At 37.3% G+C, this 25630-nt stretch overlaps 1 pseudogene; it reads left to right on the plus strand.

Moving 5' to 3' along the window:
- The first annotated feature begins 19374 nt into the window (after positions 1–19374).
- On the plus strand, positions 19375–24040 carry LOC100390481 (chromatin-remodeling ATPase INO80 pseudogene; annotated as a pseudogene).
- Positions 24041–25630: the final 1590 nt, after the last annotated feature.

Here is a 25630-nt window from a genome sequence, read left to right on the forward strand (position 1 = left end):
TATGGTTAATTAAGAAATATCGAGTTTGGTAATCACATTTTCATCACCCATTGAGAATTACAGTACTAAGGCATCACCACTAAAGGGTTCATATTCATTAGGAGTAGTTACAGTCTAAACAGTATTATCAGGTTTTAGAATAAATTTCTATGTGTGGAAGGAATTGGAAGTCACCTTCCATTACTAAGAGATTGTTATTATAACTGGAAAAGTGAAGTTTTCTTATCTGATAAAATAGCTTCACATATTAGAAAGCAGGTTGGGGAAAAGACAGGCATTTGTGAAAGAATATTTTGAATAATGAAGCATAGAAATAGAGGGTAAGCTACAGTAATAGATGGAATAGAGAAAAATAGTCATTACTAAGCAAGTGTTGGTAAATTTATAAGACAATGAAACAGAATCTTAAATTGGCATGCAGCATGAAACTGTATTCAAAACATGAACTCATACTTTAAAAGCATGCTAATCATGTATTATCCATTTAAGTAAAATAATTTGTCCCCATTATTTCTCCTTTCCCTCCAAAAAAGTCCTTATTTGACCTGTGGCTTTGAACATAAATAATTACTTGTAGTTGCTTTACTTTTTGCACCATGTTGAGATTTTTCAAGGTCAGCATTACCTTACCTGCTTTTGATCAATTACTGTAATTGTGAATCTATGCACATAGACAGTGCTCAATAAATAGTTGATGATAATGATAATTTTCACTGCTCCTCTTACAACCTAGATTTATTCTCTTTCTTTTTCTATGAGAAGGTAAAAATGAGTTTAGTATCTCAAGCTGCTTAGAGAACACATTAAATTCCAACTATTCTTCCTATATTCTGTATTTTACTACATGGCCAATTTGTTAAATAGGTTTCTTTCTTAGACTATTTTATTAACTTTGACTCATGTTTCAATTTTTCTGTCTCCTCTATTGTCTGGCTTAAAAATAAATGATACTTTTGAACTCTTTATTTCACTAGTCATTAAGTTTTACATAACTGTGTATGAAGAATACAGTGATAGGATTAATACTACAATTACTCTGCTTAGAGAGGATTGGTGTGTGTGTGTGTTGCAGACTCTCAAATAGACATAGCTCTCTTATTTATATAATTTAACAAATTAAAACATAAACAAATGCAAGGTCATAGCCTAATTGGTTCAGAAAGTCAAAGAAATAAAAACAGGGTACTTTCACAAAGGTTGCATATTCAGAGAAGATTGTAATTCTGTTTTGCTCTCCTCAGCAACAGCAAAAAGAAAGAAAACACATGATCCTATATCAATTGTTACAGTGGGAATTTGCAGTTTAAGAACTACCTAGTGGAAACAAGAATAATTTAATGTGAAAAGCTGCAGAGTATAAATATTTCATATAAACCAGTTATGAAGTCGTATTATGCTGATTGTATAAAACCGTGCTTGAGAAAGGTGCTCCAGAGAGAAACTTACACTTTCAGTCATTCAATATCTTTATAGAATTCTTCCGCTATTGAGTCACTGCCAATTCTTACATTTTCACATGTAAATTCTTTGCTGAGTGCCTTGAAAGCTCTATAACTTACTACATTTAATGCATTTTTATGGGCAAGTGGTACACTGGGGATGAACTGTGACCTTTTGGTAAGAGGATGACATCTCTTTGTAATATGCTCTTATACCCAGCTGGCTTAAAACGTGTCATTAAAAAAGGGATTTGTCAGTTGTTAAAATTTTGTTAACATATTCATAAAGAATAGTGTGTGAATTATAATTCCATTTACCCATTAAAAAAGGTTATTCAATTCCCATTTGTTGCTCAGATTGCATTTGACACTGGATAACTTGTATACCTGACAAAACCCAGAAAAGTAAGTATAATATGCTAGTGCTTTATGAACAAGCCAAAATGTATTTTATATACATTAATCTTGAATGTTTTGTGTGTTAGTTTGAGAGTTTAGAATTTGAAGAATCCCTTTAATTATTTCATTTTATATATCAAGAATAAATGCCTTAAATTTAATTTTGGTTTGTGCATCTGTTTGTGTGTGTATGTGTGTGTTTTGTAACACTGGTTTTGTGCTGTTTATTTTTTGCAAACATTTGTGTTACAGTTAACAAAATTTTAAATTTTGTTAAATTTTCCTTTTTCAATTTTTAGTGCCACACCAACATAACTCTAGTGAATCAATATTAATACTATTAGAAGAGAAAACTAAGTAACAGGGATAGAATAAATTCATTCTTGGTTACCACTCCTAAGTAATGGATTAGAGTCTCCACTCTAAAGTTTGATTTCCCAAAACTTAAAATTACACCTTAAAAGAGGACATTAAAAAACAGCTTATTCCTAGAATATGTATACTGAGAGTATTTTGCTTTTACATAATTTTAAAGATACTTTTATTGCAAAAACAAAATATGTTTCAAACAGAGAGATCAGAGACAAGCAAAAGAAAAAGAAACAACAAAAGTTTGTATTGTTGCCTACAATCATTGTTTATTTTTGTATTTTTATTTTTATTTTATTTTATTTTATTTTATGAAAGAAAGAAAGAGAAAGAAAAAGGGGGAGAGAGAACAGGAGTCTTGCTCTATTGCCCAGGCTGGAATGCAATCTAAAAATAGGTATTAAAAACCTCTTTTATGTTGATAATTGTGCTTAACAGCAGAGACAGGAAGGAATAAGGGAAGAAAATAACAGACAAACAGACAACGAATGTTTCATTTAAGTCTGTGAAATGCTATGCAAATACTGAAGAGTGATTTACTTCTTTTTCTTTACTGCATTTTAGGTTTCGGGGTATATGTGCAGAACATGCAAGATAGTTACATAGGTACACACATGGCGGTGTGTTTTGCTGCCTTCCTCCCCTTCACCCACAGTTGGCATTTCTCACCAGGCTATCCCTCCCCAGCTCCCCACCTCTGCTGTCCCTCCCCTGTTCCCCCCAATAGACCCCAGGGTGTAGTACTCCCTTCCCTGTGTCCATGTGTTCTCATTTTTCATTACCCGCCTATGAGTGAGAATATGTGGTACCTCATTTTCTGTTCTTGTGTCAGTTTGCTGAGAATGATGTTCTCCAGATTCATCCTTGTCCCTACAAAGGACATGAACTCATCATTTTTGATTGCTGCATAATATTCCATGGTGTATATGTGCCATATTTTCCCAGTCCAGTCTATCATTGATGGGCATTTGGGTTGGTTCCAGGTCTTTGCTATTGTAAACAGTGCTATAATGAACATTCGTGTGCATGTGTCCTTATAGTAGAATAATTTATAGTCCTTTGGATATATACCCAGTAATGGGATTGCTGGGTCAAATGGAATTTCTATTTCTAAGGCCTTGAGGAATCGCCACACTGTCTTCCACAATGGTTGAACTAATTTACACTCCCACCAACAGTGTAAAAGTGTTCCTATTTCTCCACATCCTCTCCAGCATCTGTTGTCTCCAGATTTTTTAATGATCGCCATTCTAACTGGCGTGAGATGGTATCTCAATGTGGTTTTGATTTGCATCTCTCTAATGACCAGTGATGATGAGCATTTTTTCATATGTTTGTTGGCCTCATGTATGTCTTCTTTTGTAAAGTGTCTGTTCATATCCTTTGCCCATTTTTGAATGGGCTTGTTTGTATTTTTTCTGTAAATCTGTTTGAGTTCTTTGTAAATTCTGGATATCAGCCCTTTGTCAGATGGGTAAACTGCAAAAATTTTTTCCCATTCTGTTAGTTGCCAATTCACTCTAGTGACTGTTTCTTTTGCCGTGTAGAAGCTGTGGAGTTTGATGAGGTCCCATTTGTCTATTTTAGCTTTTGTTGCCAGTGCTTTCGTTGTTTTGGTCATGAAGTCCTTGCCTACACCTATGTCCTGAATGGTTTTGCCTAGATTTTCTTCTAGTGTTTTTATCGTGCCAGGTCTTATGTTTAAGTCTTTAATCCATCTGGAGTTAATTTTAGTGTAAGGTATCAGAAATGGGCCCAGTTTCTGCTTTCTGCACATGGCTAGCCAGTTTTCCCAATGCCATTTATTAAAAAGGGAATCCTTTCCCCATTGCTTGTTTTTGTCAGGTTTATCAAAGATTGTATGGTTGTAGATATGTTGTGTTGCCTCCAATGCCTCTGTTCTGTTCCATTGGTCTATATCTCAGTTTTGGTACCAGTACCATGCTGTTTTGATTACTGTAGCCTTATAGTACAGTTTGAAGTCCGGTAGTGTGATGCCTCCCGCTGTGTTCTTTTTGCTTAGAATTGACTTGGCTATGCGGGCTCTCTTTTGGTTCCATATGAAGTTCATGGTGGTTTTTTCCAGTTCTGTGAAGAAAGTCAATGGTAGCTTGATGGGGATAGCGTTGATTCTGTAAATTACTTTGGGCAGTATAGCCATTTTCACGACATTGATTCTTCCTAACCATGAACATGGAATGTTTCTCCATCTGTTTGTGTCCTCTCTTATTTCGTTGAGCAGTGGTTTGTAGTTTTCCTTGAAGAGGTCCCTTACGTTCCTTGTGAGTTGTATTCCTAGGTATTTTATTGTTTTTGTAGCAATTGTGAATGGCAGTTCATTCTTGATTTGGCTCTCTTTAAGTCTGTTACTGGTGTAGAGGAATGCTTGTGATTTTTTGCACATTGATTTTATATCCTGAGACTGCTGAAGTTGCTTATCAGTTTCAGGAGTTTTTGGGCTGAGGCGATGGGGTCTTCTAGGTATACTATCATGTCATCTGTAAATAGAGACAATTTGGCTTCCACCTTTTCTATTTGAATACCCTTTATTTCTTTTTCTTGCCTGATTGCTCTGGCTAGAACTTCCAGTACTATATTGAATAGGAGTGATGAAACAGGGCATCCTTGTCTAGTGCCGGATTTCAAAGGGAATGCTTCCAGTTTTTGCCCATTCAGTATGATATTGGCTGTTGGTTTGTCGTAAATAGCTTTTATTACTTTGAGATACATTCTGTCAATACCGAGTTTATTGAGGGCTTTTAGCATAAAGGGCTGTTGAATTTTGTCACATGCCTTCTATGTGTCAATTGAGATAATCATGTGGTTTTTGTCTTTGGTTCTGTTTATGTGGTGAATTACATTTATAGACTTGCGTATGTTGAACCAGCCTTGCATCCCCGGGATGAATCCTACTTGATCATGATGGATAAGTTTTTTGATGTGCTGTTGCAATCCGCTTACCAGTATTTTATTGAAGATTTTTGCATCTATGTTCATTATGGATATTGGCCTGAAGTTTTGTTTTCTTGTTGGGTCTCTGCTGGGTTTTGGTATCAGGATGATGTTGGTCTCATAAAATGATTTGGGAAGGATTCCCTCTTTTTGTTTTATTTGGAATAGTTTCAGAAGGAATGGTACCAGCTCCTCTTTCTGTGTCTGGTAGAATTTGGCTGTGAACCCATCCTGACCTGGGCTTTTTTTGTGTGGTAGGCTCTTAATTGCTACCTCGACTTCAGACCTTGTTATTGGTCTATTCATAGTTTGGACTTCTTCCTGGTTTAGGCTTGGGAGGACACAGGTGTCCAGGAATTTATCCATTTCTTCCAGGTTTACTAGTTTATGTGCATAGAGTTGTTTGTAATATTCTCTGATGATGGTTTGAATTTCTGTGGAATCTGTGGTGATTTTCCCTTTATCATCTTTTATTGTATCTATTTAGTTGTTCTCTCTTTTCTTTTTTATCAGTCTGGCTAGTGGTCTCTATTTTGTTGACCTTTTCAAAAAACCAGCTCTTGGATTTATTGATTTTTTGAAGGGTTTTTCGTGTCTCTATCTCCTTCAGTTCTACTCTGATCTTAATTATTTCTTGTCTTCTGCTAGGTTTTGAGTTTTTTTGATCTTGCTCCTCTAGCTATTTCAATTTTGATGATAGAGTGTCAATTTTGGATCTCTCCACTCTTCTCATATGGGCACTTATTGCTATATATTTTTCTCTGGAGACTGCTTTAAATGTGTCCCAGAGATTCTGGTATGTTGTGTCTTTGTTCTCATTGGTTTCGAAGAACTTCTTTATTTCTGCCTTCATTTCATTGTTTATCCAGTCAACATTCAAGAACTAGTTGTTCAGTTTCCACAAAGCTGTGCAGTTCTGAGTTAGTTTCTGAATTCTGAGTTCTAACTTGATTGCACTATGGTCTGAGAGACTGTTATTATGTCAGTTTTTTGCATTTGCTGAGGAGTGCTTTACTTCAAAATAGGTGTAATGTGATAATGAGAAAAATGTATGTTCTGTGGACCTGGGGTGAAGAATTCTATAAATATTCACTGTATTTACTTGTTCCAGGTCTGAGTTCTAATCATGGATGTCCCTGTTAATTTTCTAAATCGTTAATCATCGAATATTAACAATGTGGTGTCAAAGTCTCCTGGTATTATTGTTCAGGAGTCCAAGTCTCTTTATAAGTCATTAAAAACTTGTCTTATGTATATGGGTGTTCCTATATTGGGTGCATATATATTTATGATCATTGACTCCTGTTGTTGCATTGATCCTTTTACCATTATGTAATGTCCTTCTTTGTTTCTTTTAGTCTTTGTTACTATTAAAGTCTGTTTCATCAGAGACGAAAGTTACAACTCCTGTGTTTTTATTTTTATTTTTTATTTTATTTTATTTTAATTTTTTAATTTATTTTAATCTCCATTTGTTTGGTGAATCTTCCTCCAATCCTTTATTTTGAATCTTTGTGCATCCTTGCTTATGAGATGGATCTAGATACAGCGTACTGATGGGTTTTGACTTTTTATTCAATTTGCCTGTCTGTGTCTTTGATTGGGGCATTGAATCCATTTAAATTTAGGATTAATATTGAAATTTGTGAGTTTAATATTGTCATTTAATACTATCTGGCTATTTTGCCCATTAGTTGATATAGATTCTTCACTGTGAAGATACTCTTTACCTATTGGTAAGTTTCGGGGATGACTGATTCTGGTTGTTCCTTTCTGTGTGCAATGCTTCTTTCAGAAGTCTTGTAAAGCAGGCCTGGTGGCAATGAAATCTCTGAGTGCTTGCTTGTTCATGAAAAATTTTATTTTTCCTTCATTTATGAAGCTTAGTTTGGCTGGATATGAGATTCTGCATTGAAAATTCTTTTCTTTGAGGATATTGAATATTGACCCCCACTCTCTTCTAGTTTTTAGGGTTTCTGCTGAGAGATCTGCTGTAAGTCTGATAGGCTTCCCGTTATGGGTAACCTGACCTTTCTCTCTAGCTGCCCTTAGGATTTTCTCCTTTATTTCAACCCTGGTAAATCTAATGATTATGTGTCTTGGGGTTGCTCTACTTGAGGAATGTCTTTGTGGTGTTCTCTGTATTACCTGGAGTTGAGAATTGTCCTGCCTTACTCGGTTAGGAAAGTTTTCCTGAATAATATCCTGAAGAATATTTTCCAACTTGGATTGATTGTCTTCATGACATTCAGGTATACCTATCAAATGTAAATTAGGTCTTTTCACATAGTCCCATATTTCTTAGAGACTTTTCTCATTCCTTTTTACTCTTTATTCTCTAATCTTCTCTTCTCGTTTCATTTCATTAAGTTGGTTTTTGACCTCTTATGTCTTTTCTTCTGCTTGATCAATTCGACTGTTAAAACCTGTGCATACTTCACAGAGTTCTCGTATTGTATTCTTCAGTTCCATTAATTCACTTATATTCCTCTCTAAATTGTCTATTCTCGTTAGGATTTCATCAAACCTTTTTTCAAGGTTCTTAGTTTCTTTATGTTGGGCTAGAACATGTTCTTTTAACTCACAGAAGTTTCTTATTATCCACCTTGTGAAGCCTAATTCTGTTAATGGAACACACTCCTTCTCCCTCAGGCCTTGTATCCCTGTTGATGAGGAACTGTGATTCCCTGTAGAGGGAGAGGCATTCTGATTTTGGGTATTCTCAGCATTTTTACGCTGGTTTCTTCCCATCATTGTAAATGTATCCACCTGTCGTCTTTGTAATTACTTTCAAATTAGGTCTCTGAGTGGACTTCCAACTTGTTGATTCCCAGCACTGGAATCTGAGCAACCCACTGCACTGGCTAAAACAGCGGCATTGCGATTCATGGTGCTTTTCTTCCCAGGAATCTCTAATCTGGCTTCCCTCGAGTCCCTTTCTCAATCATCTGAATGGGTGACTCTGCCTTCTTGGAGCTTCAAACATCAACCAGAAGGGGACCCAGTCCTGTTTACTCTCCACCGAGAACCGCCAAGCTGACCTCAAGAGTCACGCTGGCAACCATGGGGCTCCTCCGCTGGGAATCTCCTGGTCCGTGAACAACAAAAATTCATCTGAAAGTGTGGCATCCTCTCATTCTCTGCGCTTCCACTGGGAGCTACAATCCTGAGCTGCTAGTAATTGGCCATCTTGGATCTCTCTCCTCCTACAATCATTGTTAAAACATGTCTGTATTCAAATTTTGTGTGTGAGTTATGTCATATCATATAACTTCCATTTTTAATATATATTTGAGAACATGTCCATGCCTATAGGACTTTTTCTGATACTTAATTGTCTAATATACTGCATGTTTTTCATAACTAGTTGTTTTGATATAATTTCTGATGTACTGAGAAGTTGTAAGACTAGTACAAGAATTCCCATATGCCCTTTACCTGTATTCACTATTGTTCAAATTTTAATCCTTTCATTTCTTTCTTTCTCTCTCTTTCCTTTTCCTCACTTTCTTGTCCTATATACAAGGTCCTGCATGTGCATGCACACACACACAAATTATTTTACTTTGCTGAACTATCTGTGAATGAATTAGAAAAACAATATCTCTTTATCCCTAAATACTTCAGTGTCTATTTCTTAAAGGTGAAATTTTGAAAACTAAAAAATTATCAGTGGTTCAAAATTATTTTCTGAGCTATCATCAGTGTTTAATTTCATCAATTATTCCAATAATTTCTGTTATAATGATCTTTTCTTGAGCTAGGATCAAAACCTGGACCACCTCATTATTTCATTCTTATGGTCCTTTAGCATTCTTTATTCTAGAATGGGTTCTGAACATTTCCTTGTTTGTCAGTGACATTTTTGAGAGTTAGAAAATGATTAGTTTATAGAATGTCCCTTTATCTGAATTTGCCTGTTTCCTGGTGATTAAATTTAGATTATATGTTGTGATTGGGAATAAAATAGAAGTGATATGTATTTTCTACATATATCTTATAAGGAGGCATATGTTATTTTGTTCCAATATTGGTGATTTTTAGATTTAGTGATTTCTTTGTTATTTCTCAGGTTTCTTCACTTCAACATGGTGAAACCCCATCTCTACTAAAAATATAAAATTAAGCTGGGAGTGGTGGTGCAGGCCTGTAGTCCAACCTACTTAGAAGGCTGAGGCAGGAGAATCACTTGAACCCGGGAGGCAAAGGTTGCAGTGAGCCAAGATCGTGCCACTGCACTCCAGCCTGAGTGACAGAGCAAGACTCTGTCTCAAAACAACAACAGCAAAAAAAAATGTATATAAATGGAACCACATACTATGTAAAATTGCGGGTTTTTTTTTTTCATTCAGCATAATTCCTGGGGACTTCATTCGAATTGTTGCCTATATCATTACTTCATCTTTTTTTGTTGCTGAGTAACATTACTATATAGATATAATGCAATACATAGTAGCATAATGTAATATATAATATAATGTAATATATAGGAGATACATGTATGTGTGTGTGTATATATACACATCAGTTTTTAAACCATTCATCTATTTGTTTGTTTTTTAAAAGAACATCTGGACTTTTTCCAACTGCTGTGAGCATCCTATACAGGTTTTTATGTGAACATCAGTTTCATTTCTCTGGGATGAATACCCAGGATTGCAAATGCTAGATTGAATGATAATTACTTGTCTGGTTTTATAAGAAAGTACCAAGCGGTTTCCATACAAAATGCAAAATGCTGTACCATTTTACATTCTCAGTAGCAATCCAAGGATGATTCACATTCTCTGCATCCTTGCCATAATTTCATGTCATTACTATGTTTTATTTTAACCATTCTAAAACGTGTGTAGTGATGTCTCACTTTGGTTTTAATTTGCATTTTCCTGATGGCTAATGATGGTGAACTTCTCATCATGTGTGTATGTACCATTAGTATATTTTCTTGGTTTAAATGTTCATGTCTTTTGTTCATTTTTATAGGTTGCTTTGTTAATGTTGAGTTTTGAATCTTCTTTATATATTCTAGATGCTAGTTTTTGGTCAAAAGAGTGGTTTATAAATATTTTCTCTAAATCTATGATTTGTCTTTTCATCTTTTTCACATTGGCTTTCACAAAACCGATTTTTCACTTTTGATGGTTCTGATTCGTCAATGTTTACTTTTATTTATTTATTTATTTATTTTTTTGAGACGGAGTTTCGCTGTTGTTACCCCAGACTGGAGTGCAATGGCAAGATCTCGGCTCACTGCAACCTCGGCCTCCTGGGTTCAAGCAATTCTCCTGCCTCAGCCTCCCAAGTAGCTGGGACTACAGGCACGCACCACCATGCCCAGCTAAATTTTTTTTGTATTTTTTTTTAGTAGAGACGGGGTTTCACCTTGTTGACCAGGATGGTCTCGATCTCTTGACCTCGTGATCCACCTGCCTTGGCCTCCCAAAGCGCTGGGATTTCAGGCGTGAGCCACCGCGCCCAGCCCAATATTTACTTTTATAGACAATGTGTTTGGTTTCAAGTCAGACTATTTGCCCTAGTCCTAGCCCAAATATTTTTCCATGTTGTTATTCTAAAAACTTTATGCTTTTTATGTCTTTAATACAATTTGAGTTAAATTTTATTTATGTATGAGGTTTATGACAAGTTTCATTTTTTTGGACTATGGAAGCCCAATTATTCCAGTACCATTTGTTGAAAAGGTTATATATTCTCTATTGAATTGCTTTTGCATCTTTTTAGAAAAAAAAAGCAATTGAGGATATTTGTGTGGGTCCATTTCTGAACACTCTATTTTGTTCGATTCATTGAAATGTCTGTCCCTCCACCAATATCCCATTGCACTGTCTTGATTACTATACTTACATAGTAATCTGTAATATTGCATAGAGTAATTCCTCCTATGTTGTTTTTTGTGTACAGAATTTATAAGGTATTCTAGGTCCCATGCTAATCAATATAAATCTTAGAATGTGTGTGTCTATTTTTAAAATATTGATTCTTGCTAAGATTTTGATAGGAAATGCATAAAATCTATGAATCAATTTGGAGGGAATTTACATTTTTTATTATGTTGAGTCTCCCAGCTCATGAACATATATCTTTTCCCTTATTTAGGTCTTTGATTTTTCAAAAGCAATTATTGATTCTCAATATACAAATTATTTAAATATGTTTTTATCAATGAATATGTTAAAAACATATTTTCTTGGAGAAATTAAAAAGTAAGTAGTATTGTGTTTTTGGGTTTCTTCATGTTCCTCATCAGTATAGAAATGTAACTAATGTTTATTTGTTTATATTTTTTCTACAACATTTCTGAACTTATTTTAGTTCTAGGAGTACTTTTCCAGACTCCCTGGAATTTCTTAGTCAACCATACCAGCTGCAATAAGGGTCATTTTATTTCTTCCTTTTCAACTTACCATTTAATTTTTTTTCTTTCCTATTGCAATGACTAGATCTTCCAGCACTATGTTAATTAAGTATGGTGAGAGTATCTATCCTTTACCTTGTTCCCTATATTAGGGGAAAGTGTCTAATAACTCACTATTAAGTATGGTGATAGTTGTACAGTTTTTTATAGATACTCTTTATAAATATTCAGGAAGTTGTCCTCTGTTCTAAGTTTGCTAAGTGTTTTCATTATGCATGAGTGCCAGATATTGTCAAATGCTTTTCTCTGCATTACTATATATGATCATACAATTATTCTTTATTGATGAGATGAAATTACATTGATTTATTTTCTGATGTTGCACTGGGCTTTTATAAATGGAATAATTCCATTGATCCTGGCACATAATTATCTTTGTATGTTGTTGGGTTCTATTTACTAATATTTTGTTGAGGGTTTTACTTCCTTTGTTCATGTGAGCTATTGATCTATAATTTTCTTATTTTGTGTTATCTTTGGTTTTGGTATCAAGGTAGTATTGAACTCTATTTTCTGAAAAGATAGTATAAAATCGATGTGACATCTTTCTTGATGCTTGATAGACTTCTTCAGTGAAACCAGTTGGGACTGAATATTTTTATACAGGAAGTTTTTAATTTATAAATTACATTTCTTCTATGATTATAAGACACTTTCAATTGTTTATTTCATCTTGGTTGGTGTTTGGAGTTTTTGCTTCTCACAGAATTGATCAGTTTCTTATAATTTGTTGAATTTAGAGTATAAAGTTGTTCATAGTATTTATTATTTTTAATACCTATACTATCTTTCATGATATATCTTGTTTAATTGTTGATATTGGTAATTTGTACCTTCCTTTTATTTATGTCAGTCTTGCTAGATTCTTATCAGTTGTTTTAAGAATCATATTTTTTCACTTATATTTACCCTTGCTGTTTTGAATCTCATGGATTTTTGTATTAGTCTTATTTCTTTCTTTAGGTAATTTTGGGTTTCTTTTTTTTTCTTTTTCAGTTTCTTGACAAATTTAGGATAATGATTTAAGATTTTGAAAATCTTTTCTACTGTAAATATTTAGTGTGATAAATATGCCCCCAGCACTAGCTTCATCTCATATATTTTGATATATAGCAACTTGCTTTCCTTTTAGTTCTACACATAGTTAATTTTCTTTTAAAATCCTTCAATTATTTAGAATCATGTAATTTAATATCTTACATATTTAGGTTTTGTCCTATTATTTGATTTCCAATTTGGTTCTATGTTTTCCAAGAGTACACCTGTACGGTTTCAAATTTTTTTTTCTTATTTTTTTATTGCATTTTAGGTTTTGGGGTACATGTGCAGAGCATGCAATACAGTTGCATAGGTACACACATGGCAGTGTGTTCTGTTTGCTTTCACCCCTTCACCCACATTTGGCGTTTCTCCCCAGGCTATCCCTCCCTATCTCCCCCTCCCACTGGCCCTCCCCTTTTCCCCCCATAGACCCCAGTGTTTAGTACTCCCCTCTCTGTGTCCATGTGTTCTCATTTTTCATCACCCGCCTATGAGTGAGAATATGCGGTGTTTCATTTTCTGTTCTTGTGTCAGTTTGCTGAGAATGATGTTCTCCAGATTCAGCCATGTCCCTACAAATGACACGAACTCATCATTTCTGATTGCTGCATAATATTCCATGGTGTATATGTGCCACATTTTCCCAATCCAGTCTATCATCAATGGGCATTTTGGTTGATTCCAGGTCTTTGCTATTGTAAACAGTGCTGCAATAAACATTCATGTGCATGTGTCCTTATAGTAGAATGATTTATAGTCCTTTGGGTATATACCCAGTAATGGGATTGCTGGGTCAAATGGAATTTCTATTTCTAAGGCCTTGAGGAATCGCCACACTGTCTTCCACAATGGTTGGACTAATTTACACTCCCACCAACAGTGTAAAAGTGTTCCTATTTCTCCACATCCTCTCCAGCATCTGTTGTCTCCAGACTTTTTAATGATCGCCATTCTAACTGGCGTGAGATGGTATCTCAATGTGGTTTTGATTTGCATCTCTCTGATGACCAGTGACGATGAGCATTTTTTCATATGACTGTTGGCCTCATATATGTCTTCTTTTGTAAAGTGTCTGTTCATATCCTTTGCCCACTTTTGAATGGGCTTGTTTGTTTTTTTCCTGTAAATCTGTTTGAGTTCTTTGTAAATTCTGGATATCAGCCCTTTTTGTCAGATGGGTAAACTGCAAAAATTTTTTCCCATTCTGTTGGTTGCCGATTCACTCTAGTGACTATTTCTTTTGCCGTGCAGAAGCTGTGGAGTTTGATGAGGTCCCATTTGTCTATTTTGGCTTTTGTTGCCAATGCTTTTGGTGTTTTGTTCATGAAGTCCTTGCCTACTCCTATGTCCTGGAGAGTTTTGCCTAGATTTCCTTCTAGGGTTTTTATCGTGCCAGGTCTTATGTTTAAGTCTTTAATCCATCTGGAGTTAATTTTAGTGTAAGGTGTCAGGAAGGGGTCCAGTTTCTGCTTTCTGCACATGGCTAGCCAGTTTTCCCAACACCATTTGTTTAACAAAAGGTTTCAAATTTTAAATGTATTAAAGTTTTATAGCTCAGAATATTGTCTGTCTTGGAGAATATTCCATGGATGCATCACAGAATGTGCATTTGATTGTTGTTAGTTGGAATGTTCTATAAATGTCACATGTATTCTATTGACTGATTCAGTTATTCTATATCTTTGCTGACTTTTTTTTTTTTGCCCAGTAGTTTGATTGGTTGCTGAAAATAAGATGTTTCAAGTTTCCAGTTATCAGGAGTGATTTGCTATCATTCCTTTCAGCTATAACAATTTTGCTGCATATATTTTGAGGCTCTAATATGTGAGGTGTACACATTTATGGTCATTACATCTGCCTGGTAGACTGATCTTTGATCTTTTAATCATTACACATTCTTTTTTTGTTTCACAATTTTCTTTGCTCTGAAGTCTCCTTTATCAGATGTTAATGTAGCTACTTCTACTTTTTTCATTAACATTGAATAATATATTTCCCCATCTTTCTACTGTCAACTTACTTATCTTGATAATTTGAAAGGGAAAATAGAGCTTCTTGTTAAAATCACGTAGTTGAATAGTTAGGTCATTCCTTAAAAAAAAAAAAAATCTGCTCTGCCAGTCTCTTGAGAGTCATATTTTAAGCCACTTACATTTAAGAGTATTGACTGATTAAAGCTTATTATGCCATCTTGTGATTTGTTTTCTGATTATTTCCTCTGGTATTCATTCCTCTGTTTCTCTTATTTTTTGTCTTCCTGTGGGGTACTTGAACACTTTTTAGAGTTTTATATTATAGATAGTCATTTTAAGTGTATTATTTTGTATGTTTTTATAGTGTTTGCTCTGGAATATAAGGTTATATGTGTATAATCTTATACCCTCCAGATATCAACATTTTGCCACTTTGAGTACATTTTGGAAACAGTTCAATTAATATCCCCTTACCTTCCCTACTATTAATATTAAATATCATTGTCTTGATATCAAATGGCATAGTAATTTGTGATTCAGTTACCAAATACAATTTCTAAAACCCATGAAGAGAGTTGTAGGTACCTGTATTTTCACTTTTCATTGTTCTTCTTTCTTACTTTCCAATTTTTCTATCTGCTATAGTTTTCTTTATGTCTCAAGAACTTTATGTAGTAAATATTTAAAGATTGGTTTGCTAGTGGCAAATTATTTTAGCTTTTCTTCATCTAAGAATATCTTTATTTCCCTTTCATTTCTGAAGGGAGAAATCATAGCTGTTTGTAATTACCAGAAACATGTATGATATTCTTCAATAGACAAACGAAATGTGGTACATCCATCCAATGGAATACTTAATCAGCAACAGAAAAGAATTAGCGATCACACACCATGCAAAGACATGAATGATTGATGAACGTATATCAGGTGAAGGAAATTACTCTGAGAAGGTTACAATATATGACCATTTATGAGATATTCTGGAAAAGATAAAACCACAGAGATGGATAACAGACCATGAGTTGTCAAAATTTGGGGCATGGGGATTGAATAGGTAAACACCAGGAAATTTTTATGGAAGGAAACCTATAAAGTATGAGTCTAAAATGGCACATAAATGACACTGTGCAATTATGAAATGTATTTATGAAACACATAGAACTTTACCACACAAATTGTGACTTTTAATGTTTGTACTTTAAAAAAATTACAAAATTGGGAGATTATAGTATGGAATTCAGACTGTGACAAAGAATCGAACTATATTATAAGTATATGAGAGTCTCATTGAAAAAAATAAGGGTGAAAGGAGCTGAGTAAGTAGGTTCCTAGGTAATTTGAGAAATCAATTGAGTTGATAAGAATTAAGGCAAAACAAGCTATACATATGTATTTTAGTTAAAAAAGTGGGACTCCTATGGGAATAAGGGTTAACAATTCTGAAACTACTATTTTAGAATTGGACAATTAAGTAAATGGATTGTGAATGGTGGGAGCCAGGCTCCTACCTGTGGAATGGGAGTATAATAATGAAGAAAACATTAGGTAAAGTCTACTGATGGACATTGCACAGAACACCTAACCAGTACTCCCCAAAACTGTCAAGGTCATCAAAAAAATAAAAGTCTGAGAACCATTTCTAGATAAGCAGAGTCTAAGAAGAAATGACAACTAAAGAAAATGTTGTGTCCTGTATGGAATCTTAAAACAGAGAAAGGACATAGGTAAAAACTAAATAAATCTGAATTAAATTTGGACTTGAGTATCAATATTGGTTTGTTATTTTTAACAAATATATTATACCATATAAATATAAGATTTTTAATAACCAGGGATACTGAATGTAAAGTACATGGAAACTTTCTATATTATCTTCATTTTTTTTCTGCAAACCTAAAGCTTTTCTAAAGCAAATTTATTGTTTAATATGAGGGAAGGTCAAGAAAACAGTAAAAATCTCACCTGATTGAAAAAAACTTCTCTGTTTAATTAAGGCAAATCAAACTCCACTCTGGATTACCCGGACAATATGACTCCAGCCTTCTAGTAATAGCATTTAGAATAATAAAACCATGTAAAATATAATTCAATAAAGGTAGGTTCACATTTAGTCTAGTTAGCTTCTCTGCAAAACATGCAGATAGAAAATGAAGACAAGAAGATTTAACACATATAAAAGCTTCAACAGGCCAGGCGCGGTGGCTCACGCCCATAATCCCAACATTTTGGGAGGCTGGGGAGGGTGGATCACGAGGTCAGGAGTTCAAGACTAGCCTGACCAACATTGTGAAAACCCGCCTCTACTAAAAATACAAAAATTAGCCCGATGTGGTGGCACGTGCATGTAATCTCAGCTACTCAGGAGGCTGAAGCAGGAGAATTGCTTGAACCTGGAGGTGGAGGTTGCAGTCAGCTGAAATTGTGCCACTGCACTCCAGCCTGGAAGGCAGAGCTAGACTCCATCTAAAAAAAAAAAAAAAAAAAAAGCTTCAACATAGTCTCCATGCTGCTTAAGCTGCTGTGATCCAACAAGTCTAAGTAATATAAGTAATATATAATAGAATTCATTATCTGTTTTCCTTGCCAATGTCTTCTGAAGATATTGCTGCTTGGAAGAAACCATGGACCATGAAAAATCTTGAGTAACTTAATAACCTGCTGCTTTGATAGCTCTGTCTGTCTTACTCATCTAGAATTGGACCCATCCAGGTACACAGTTGGCATTAAGTTGACTGAAATGTTATGACAGAAGTTCGATTTCTTTTAAGGATTTTGACAGTTATTTCAAATTAAAATTAAGGTTTGTACCAAACTAAACTCTCACTCATCTGCATGAAATGCCCATTTCCCTATAGCTTTATCAATAAATGTTATCCATTTTAAAATCTGTACTTATTCAAGTTAAAATATTATGTGATAGATTTCACTTGCATATATTCAATTATTACTGAGATTAAATGTTTTCCATATTTTGTGTTAAATATTTATTCTTTTATGAATTTCTATTGATATCCTTTGGCATTTTTAATTTTTTCCTCACTGGTTTGTTAGAGTTCTATATAATGGTTTATATAACCATTATAACTCACTTGATTCTTATTTGTTCTTAATCTGTTTCATAATTTTTTATTCTGTTTCACCTATTTGGAATTTCTATGCCGATAAGTATCTACTTTAATTCTTAAAATTGTATATTTTAACATTTGCATTGGAAGTATTTTTTTAAAAGTTGAAGCAAATGGTAACTGAAAGTCATTAACAAAATTATGCTACACTCTTAAGAGCTTTTGAGGCCCAAACATCAGCAAATTAAAGCCATCTTTTTAAATATGTTTCACTTAATGCTAAATTATTCTACCAAAGCCATCAGTTATATTTCAGCACAATGATTCCAAAAATAGTTCACTTGCATGCTGAATACATTATAGAGCTGTAAAATCTAATATCACAATATTAGAAATTCCAAACATAGCATAGCATTACATAAAATTATCTTATCTCAGGTCAATATTATTTCTAGAGTCCATCTAGTCTGAAGGCCACATTTAGGTTGCATGTAAAGACAGTATAAAGGGAAGGTGGAACAAAAAAATCAGAGAACTGTCTCAGTGGATTTCATCTGAGGCATGTTAAACACTAAACAAAATGCATGCTGAATGATAATCTCATCGTTTACTCTGAGATTTAGTCTTTGGCAGGAATTATAGAAGCAACTTATAGCTCAATACCTAAATGTCAATCCTGTGTCAAACATTATTCAGGTACAGATGGATGAAGTTGTAGCAATTAACTGTGAAGGTGCTTTTGATTGACAACAGCAGGGTGTTTATAAGCTTCAAAATGAAAACATCTGATATTCTATTTCCTGAATATTCTTGAATTGCAAAGTAAACAATTGACTATTGTAACTGCTAAATGAGAATTATCATGTTTAGATGCACCACCAGAGAGTGTCAGAAATAAACTCCATAATCTGCCATTTGCTTATTATAGTGTTTGTTTGTTCTTGTTATTCAACAGATGTTAATCATGTTAGCAAAGGTTATTGTTTAATCTTAGTGTTTTTGACTCTTTCTGAAAGTTTCTGTTCATGCAGAAAAAATCAATGTGGGGTTCAAACTTCAATTTTGGCACTTACTTTACCAAGTGATTTATTTTCTCTAAGTCTCAAGCATAATAATAATAAAATTTATATGGTTACTGTAAGATGAAATAAAATAACATATGGCAAAGGCCGGGGTATATGCTGGGTGCCCCCAAAATGTTGACATCTGGTAGAATTCTCATTTTATGGATATTATTTTCTTTTTAGGTAAGAGAAAGCCAAATTTATTTATTTATTTTCAAAGCAAAATATTATTGACTCATTCCAAACCCATTTTTTGCTGCCAAATAGAGCTCAAGTAACTCAGAAATTCTAAATAGGTCTCTATAACTCTTCAGTAGAATGCTTTCTTTTTCTTTTTTCTTTTTACTTTGCTGACTTGCAATAATTTAAAGAAAATCAAAAAAATACTATGACAAATATTCTTTATTTAGTTCTACTGATATTTTTAAAAGTCTGATTCATTATCAATTATCACTTTATTAAAAATAACAAAATCCATTATAATGGAGTAGAACCAGGACCTACTAGACAGTGTTTTCTGTAAAACAGGCAGAGCCTCTATTTCCCATCTAATCTGGAGTTTTTAAAAGATACAACAGAAGCAAAGGCTGGCCCCCCTCCGCCGCCACCGCGGCGGGGCCCCGCGGCCCAAGCCATGAAGTCAGAGGTCCTTGTGCATGAAGACAGATTTGTTCTATGGCCTCAGAGTTGGGTGCCAGGGATGATGGCGGCTGCACTGAGCTGGCAAAGCCCCTGTATCTTCAGTACTTGGAGAGGGCCCTCCGGTTGGACCATTTCCTGCGACAAACGTCAGCCATCTTCAACAGGAATATTTCTAGTGATGACAGTGAAGATGGACTGGATGACAGTAATCCATTATTGCCCCAGTCTGGGGATCCCTTAATACAAGTTAAGGAAGAACCTCCAAATTCATTGCTTGGTGAAATTTCTGGAGCAGGCAGTTCTGGAATATTAAACACATATTCTCTGAATAGTGTTCTACAGTCAGAATCAAAATGTGATAAGGGGAATTTATATAATTTCTCTAAGCTGAAGAAAAGCAGAAAGTGGCTAAAGAGCATTCTGCTAAGTAATGAATCCAGCTAGGCTGATTCTCAAAGTGAAGATGATGATGAGGAAGAAGAACTCAGTCTCAGCAGAGAAGAACTTCACAACATGCTTCGACTACACAAATATAAGAAAGTTCACCAAAATAAGTATAGTAAAGACAAGGAGTTGCAGCAGTATCAGTACTACAGTGCAGGCCTGCTCTCCACATATGACCCTTTCTATGAGACACAACGACACCTACGTGGACCCAAAAAAAAAGAAATTCAAGGAGGAAAAGAAACTTAAAGCTAAGTTGAAAAAAGTGAAGAAAAAAAGACGAAGAGATGAAGAACTTTCCTCTGAAGAATCCCCTCGGCGCCATCACCACCAGACCAAAGTCTTTGCCAAGTTTTCTCATGATGCACCTCCTCCTGGCACCAAGAAAAAGCACTTATCCATTGAGCAGCTTAATACTCGTCGCAGGAAAGTATGGCTCAGCATTGTGAAAAAGGAACTACCAAAGGCAAATAAGCAGAAGGCTTCAGCTCATAACCTGTTTCTCACCAATAGCCGAAAGCTTGCTCACCAGTGCATGAAGGAGGTACGTCGAGCTGCCTTGCAGGCCCAGAAGAACTGTAAGGAAACCTTGTCTCGTGCCCACCGCCTCACCAAGGAGATGCTTCTGTACTGGAAGAAATATGAAAAGGTGGAGAAGGAGCACCGCAAGAGAGCAGAGAAGGAAGCTTTGGAGCAGCGGAAGTTAGATGAGGAAATGCGGGAGGCCAAGAGGCAACAGCGAAAACTCAACTTCTTAATCACCCAGACAGAACTGTATGCCCATTTCATGAGTCGCAAAAGAGACATGGGTCATGATGGTATTCAGGAAGAAATCCTAAGGAAACTGGAAGACAGTTCTACCCAGAGACAAATCGATATAGGTGGAGGAGTGGTAGTTAACATCACACAGGAGGATTATGATAGTAACCATTTTAAAGCCCAAGCCCTGAAGAATGCTGAAAATGCTTATCATATTCACCAAGCTCGGACAAGGTCATTTGATGAAGATGCAAAAGAAAGTCGAGCGGCTGCCCTACGGGCGGCAAACAAGTCTGGCACTGGGTTTGGGGAGAGTTATAGCCTGGCAAATCCATCTATCCGGGCTGGTGAGGATATTCCACAGCCTACAATTTTTAATGGCAAATTGAAAGGTTATTAGCTGAAAGGCATGAACTGGTTGGCCAATCTCTATGAACAGGGTATTAATGGCATTCTTGCTGATGAAATGGGCCTTGGTAAAACAGTACAGATCATTGCCCTCCTGGCCCATCTGGCTGAGAGAGAGAACATTTGGGGACCTTTCTTAATAATTTCACCTGCGTCTACACTTAACAATTGGCACCAGGAGTTTACTAGATTTGTTCCTAAATTTAAGGTGCTACCATATTGGGGAAATCCTCATGATAGAAAAGTCATCAGAAGGTTCTGGAGTCAGAAGACCCTCTACACTCAGGATGCCCCCTTCCATGTGGTTATTACCAGCTATCAGCTGGTGGTGCAGGTTGTAAAGTATTTCCAGTGGGTCAAGTGGCAATACATGGTACTGGATGAGGCTCAGGCGCTCAAGAGTAGTTCCAGTGTTCGTTGGAAGATCCTCTTACAGTTCCAGTGTCGAAATCGTCTTTTGCTAACTGGGACTCCAATTCAGAACACCATGGCAGAGATTTGGGCTCTGCTGCATTTCATTATGCCAACATTATTTGATTCACATGAGGAATTTAATGAATGGTTTTCCAAGGACATTGAGAGCCATGCAGAAAACAAATCCACTATTGATGAGAATCAACATGATTTTGAAGCCATTTATGCTGAGGAGAATCAAGAAAGATGTGGAAAATGAATTATCTGACAAGATTGAAATTCTAATGTATTGCCAACTGACCAGCCGACATAAGCTTTTATATCAGGTACTAAAGAACAAAATTTCCATTGAGGATTTATTGCAGTCTTCTATGGGCTCTACTCAACAAGCACAGAATACCACCAGCAGCCTCATGAATCTGGTCATGCAGTTTAGGAAGGTGTGTAATCACCCAGAGTTATTTGAACAGCAAGAGACTTGGTCTCCATTTCATAATTCCTTAAAGCCATACCACATTTCAAAGTTTATCTACTGTCGTGGACAGATCAGGGTCTTCAACCATTCACGAGACAGGTGGTTAAGGGTTCTTTCTCCATTTGCACCAGACTATATCCAACAGTCTCTCTTTCACAGAAAAGGTCTTAATGAAGAAAGCTGTTTCTCTTTCCTTTGCTTTATTGATATATCTCCAGCAGAAATGGCAAACTTCATGCTTCAGGGACTTTTGGCCAGATGGTTAGCTCTTTTCCTGTCTCTGAAAGCCTCCTACAGGCTCCATCAGCTACGCTCCTGGGGAGAGCCAGAAGGGGAGAACCAGCAGAGATACCTGAGAAACAAGGATTTCCTTCTTGGGGTTAATTTTCCACTCTCCTTTCCAAACCTTTGCAGCTGCCCTTTGTTAAAGTCTCTTGTTTTCAGCAGCCACTGTAAAGCAGTGAGTGGCTACTCAGACCAGATCATCCATCAGCAGAGATCAGCTACCTCCTCGCTGCATCGCTGCCTGCTCACTGAGCTGCCGTCTTTTTTGTGTGTGGCCAGCCCACGAGTTACCGCAGTGCCATTGGATTCTTACTACAATGACTGAAGTGCAGAATATGAACGGCGAGTTCTGAAGGAAGGAGGGAGTCTGGCAGCCAAGGAGTGTTTGTTGAATGGGGCTCCTGAACTGGCTGCAGACTGGCTGAATCGGCAATCACAGTTCTTCCCAGAGCCAGCCGGAGGTCTGTGGAGCATCAGCCTCAGAATGGCTGGTCTTTCATCAGGATTCCAGGCAAGGAGAGCCTCATCACTGACAGTGGAAAGCTGTATGCCCTTGATGTCCTGCTGACTCGGCTCAAGTCTCAAGGGCATAGGGTCCTTATCTACTCCCAGATGACCAGGATGATAGACCTGCTGGAGGAATACATGGTGTATAGGAAGCATACCTACATGAGGCTTGATGGCTCATCCAAGATCTCGGAGAGGCGAGACATGGTTGCTGATTTTCAGAACAGGAATGACATCTTTGTGTTCCTGTTAAGCACACGAGCTGGAGGACTGGGTATCAATCTCACTGCTGCAGACACAGTGATTTTCTATGATAGTGACTGGAACCCCACTGTGGATCAGCAGGCCATGGACAGGGCCCATCGCTTGGGGCAGACAAAGCAGGTTACCGTATACCGACTCATCTGTAAAGGCACCATTGAAGAACGCATTCTGCAAAGAGCCAAGGAGAAGAGTGAGATTCAGCGGATGGTGATTTCAGGTGGGAACTTCAAAGCAGATACCTTGAAACTCAAAGAAGTGGTTAGTCTTCTTCTAGACAACGAAGAGTTGGAAAAAAATTGAGGCTACGGCAGGAAGAGAAACGGCAACAGGAGGAAACCAACCGAGTGAAAGAGCACAAGTGGAAGCGGGAAAAGTATGCGGAGAAGAAGAAAAAGGAAGATGAATTGGATGGGAAAAGGAGAAAAGAGGGTGTGAACCTTGTGATCCCATTTGTTCCCTCGGCTGATAACTCCAACCTCTCTGCTGACGGAGATGATTCTTTTATTAGTGTGGACTCAGCCATGCCAAGCCCTTTCAGTGAGATCTCCATCAGCAGTGAGCTACACACTGGCTCCATTCCCCTGGATGAGAGTAGCAGTGATATGCTGGTCATTGTGGATGACCCAGCCTCCTCAGCCCCTCAATCTAGAGCTACCAACTCTCCTGCATACATAAAAGGCTCCGTCTCAGACACCGTGAATGGAATCTCCATTCAGGAAATGCCAGCTGCAGGACGTGGTCACTCAACCCGAAGCCGAGGCCGCCCCAAAGGTTCAGGAAGCACAGCCAAAGGAGCAGGGAAGGGCAGGAGCCGAAAGTCCACAGCAGGCAGCGCTGCTGCAATGGCAGGAGCCAAAGCTGGGGCTGCAGCATACGCGTACAACGTGTCTAAAGGAATCTCCGCCAGCAGTCTGCAGACGTCCCTTGTCCGGCCTGCTGGCCTTGCTGACTTTGGACCTTCAAGCGCCTCTTCTCCTTTGAGTTCCCCTTTGAGCAAAAGAAACAATGTTCTTGGGACTCCCAAAAACCTCCACATGACCAGCAGCCTAGCCCCAGACTCTCTGGTCCAGAAACAGGGCAAAGGCAACCCCCTCTGGAGGACGGTAACCATCTGGGCCCTCCAACTTCCTTCATCCAAACCAGGGCTAGAGCCCTGACCTGCCAGTGGTCTTTGGATGGCTTGCGCTGTGCAGTATCTTCCATCCCAAGTCAAAAGTGGAAATGTCCAGCAAGGGAAGGACAGGCCGGTGGATGGTGTGAGCACTTTTATCACCTGTGTCTCATCAGGAGCATATGGGGTGCCTATAGAAGGAAGGCACGGGGCAGGGATCAGCCCCACTGCATCTCAAGTGAACTGTATAGCCAAGTCTTAAACCTCTCACGGGGCAAGCCTGACATAGACCCTCTTTAGATGCTTAGGCACACGGTTTCCATCCCCATTCCACTCTTTGGCTCTGACACATCCCCTGCCAAGTCTCCGCAGGTGCTGTGAAGAGCCTTCCATGGTGGAGATTTCTCTTATGATTGTGATTTCTCTTAGGGCTAGTAAGGGAGGAGATTGTGTACCTGGTGTCCACAGTCTTCAGGCAGCTCCCCAGGTCTCTGAACCCCATTTGCCAGAGTGTCATCATTGAAGAGAGCAGTGACTGTGAGAGATGATCGAGGCTGCTAAGCGTGACAGAGGAAGTGTATCCACAGGCAGTTGTGTTCCCAGCATTTCCTCCCCTGTCCTGTGTGGTTCACACTAAGAGAACCTTCAGATCCTACCAGCAACAGTAGCACCTTCCACCCAGGGGACTCCCAGAAGCCAGTAAAGAGACCAGGAGCCACCTCAATCAGCAGGACAGCCTCACTGTCCCTCTTACAGATTCCCCTTTGCCCGTCCTGAATGCTCAGTCTCCCTATCCATGCCCTTTAGCCCCCTGCTTGGCTGTATGCACTGTCTGTATTGCACTGAGAGAGGAAGGGACAGCAGGAGTGAGGCGGAGGGAGGGGGCAGGCTCAGTACGGGCCTGGCCAGCCTGAGCTTGCTGCCCTCCAGCAGAGGCAGAAGGGCAGTGTTTGCATGGGAGATGTTTCTGCCTGCCCCCACCTGATGTCCCTGGTGGAGCAGGTACTTGCAGGCAGGCCAGCCTCTAATTTGCACACCTGAAAATCGCGGAATTGAGTTTAGATGGATTGATTTTTAAAACTTTTTTTTGAAGTAGGGGGTATAGGGGAATCATTTAATTTAAATCATTAAGATTCCCCTGCTCAAACCCAGACTCCTATGTACAGATGCTATTTAGAGGGAATCAGAAAAATGCCAAGCCTTTTTTCTCTTTGAATGTGCTGTCTATTTTTATAACTGAACTTGTACATATGTATAAAGAGAGACACATCTTCCTTTTACTAACTGGATTAAAAAAAATCTCAAATAAAATGGAGTGAGATAATTTTATGTAAAAAAAAAAAAAGAAGCAAAGACTGGAACAAGGGGCAGAGATTAAAAAAATATATTTGACCTATTTGTTGACAAGAAAAGACACATCATAAGGTGTGAGGGTCAGATGTCTTAGAAATTATCTAAGAATGAACATGGGCCCTCAAACTGCAAGGGAGTTTAGTCTTGCTACCTCCAGTTTTTTCTAGTCAACTACTGTTGGAAGCACCAGGTATGGAGAAGTATTACTGAACCATTGATACAGCTCTGCTCTT

Source organism: Callithrix jacchus, chromosome 4 (genome assembly GCF_049354715.1).
Source record: "Callithrix jacchus isolate 240 chromosome 4, calJac240_pri, whole genome shotgun sequence".
NCBI classification, from domain to species: domain Eukaryota; kingdom Metazoa; phylum Chordata; class Mammalia; order Primates; family Cebidae; genus Callithrix; species Callithrix jacchus.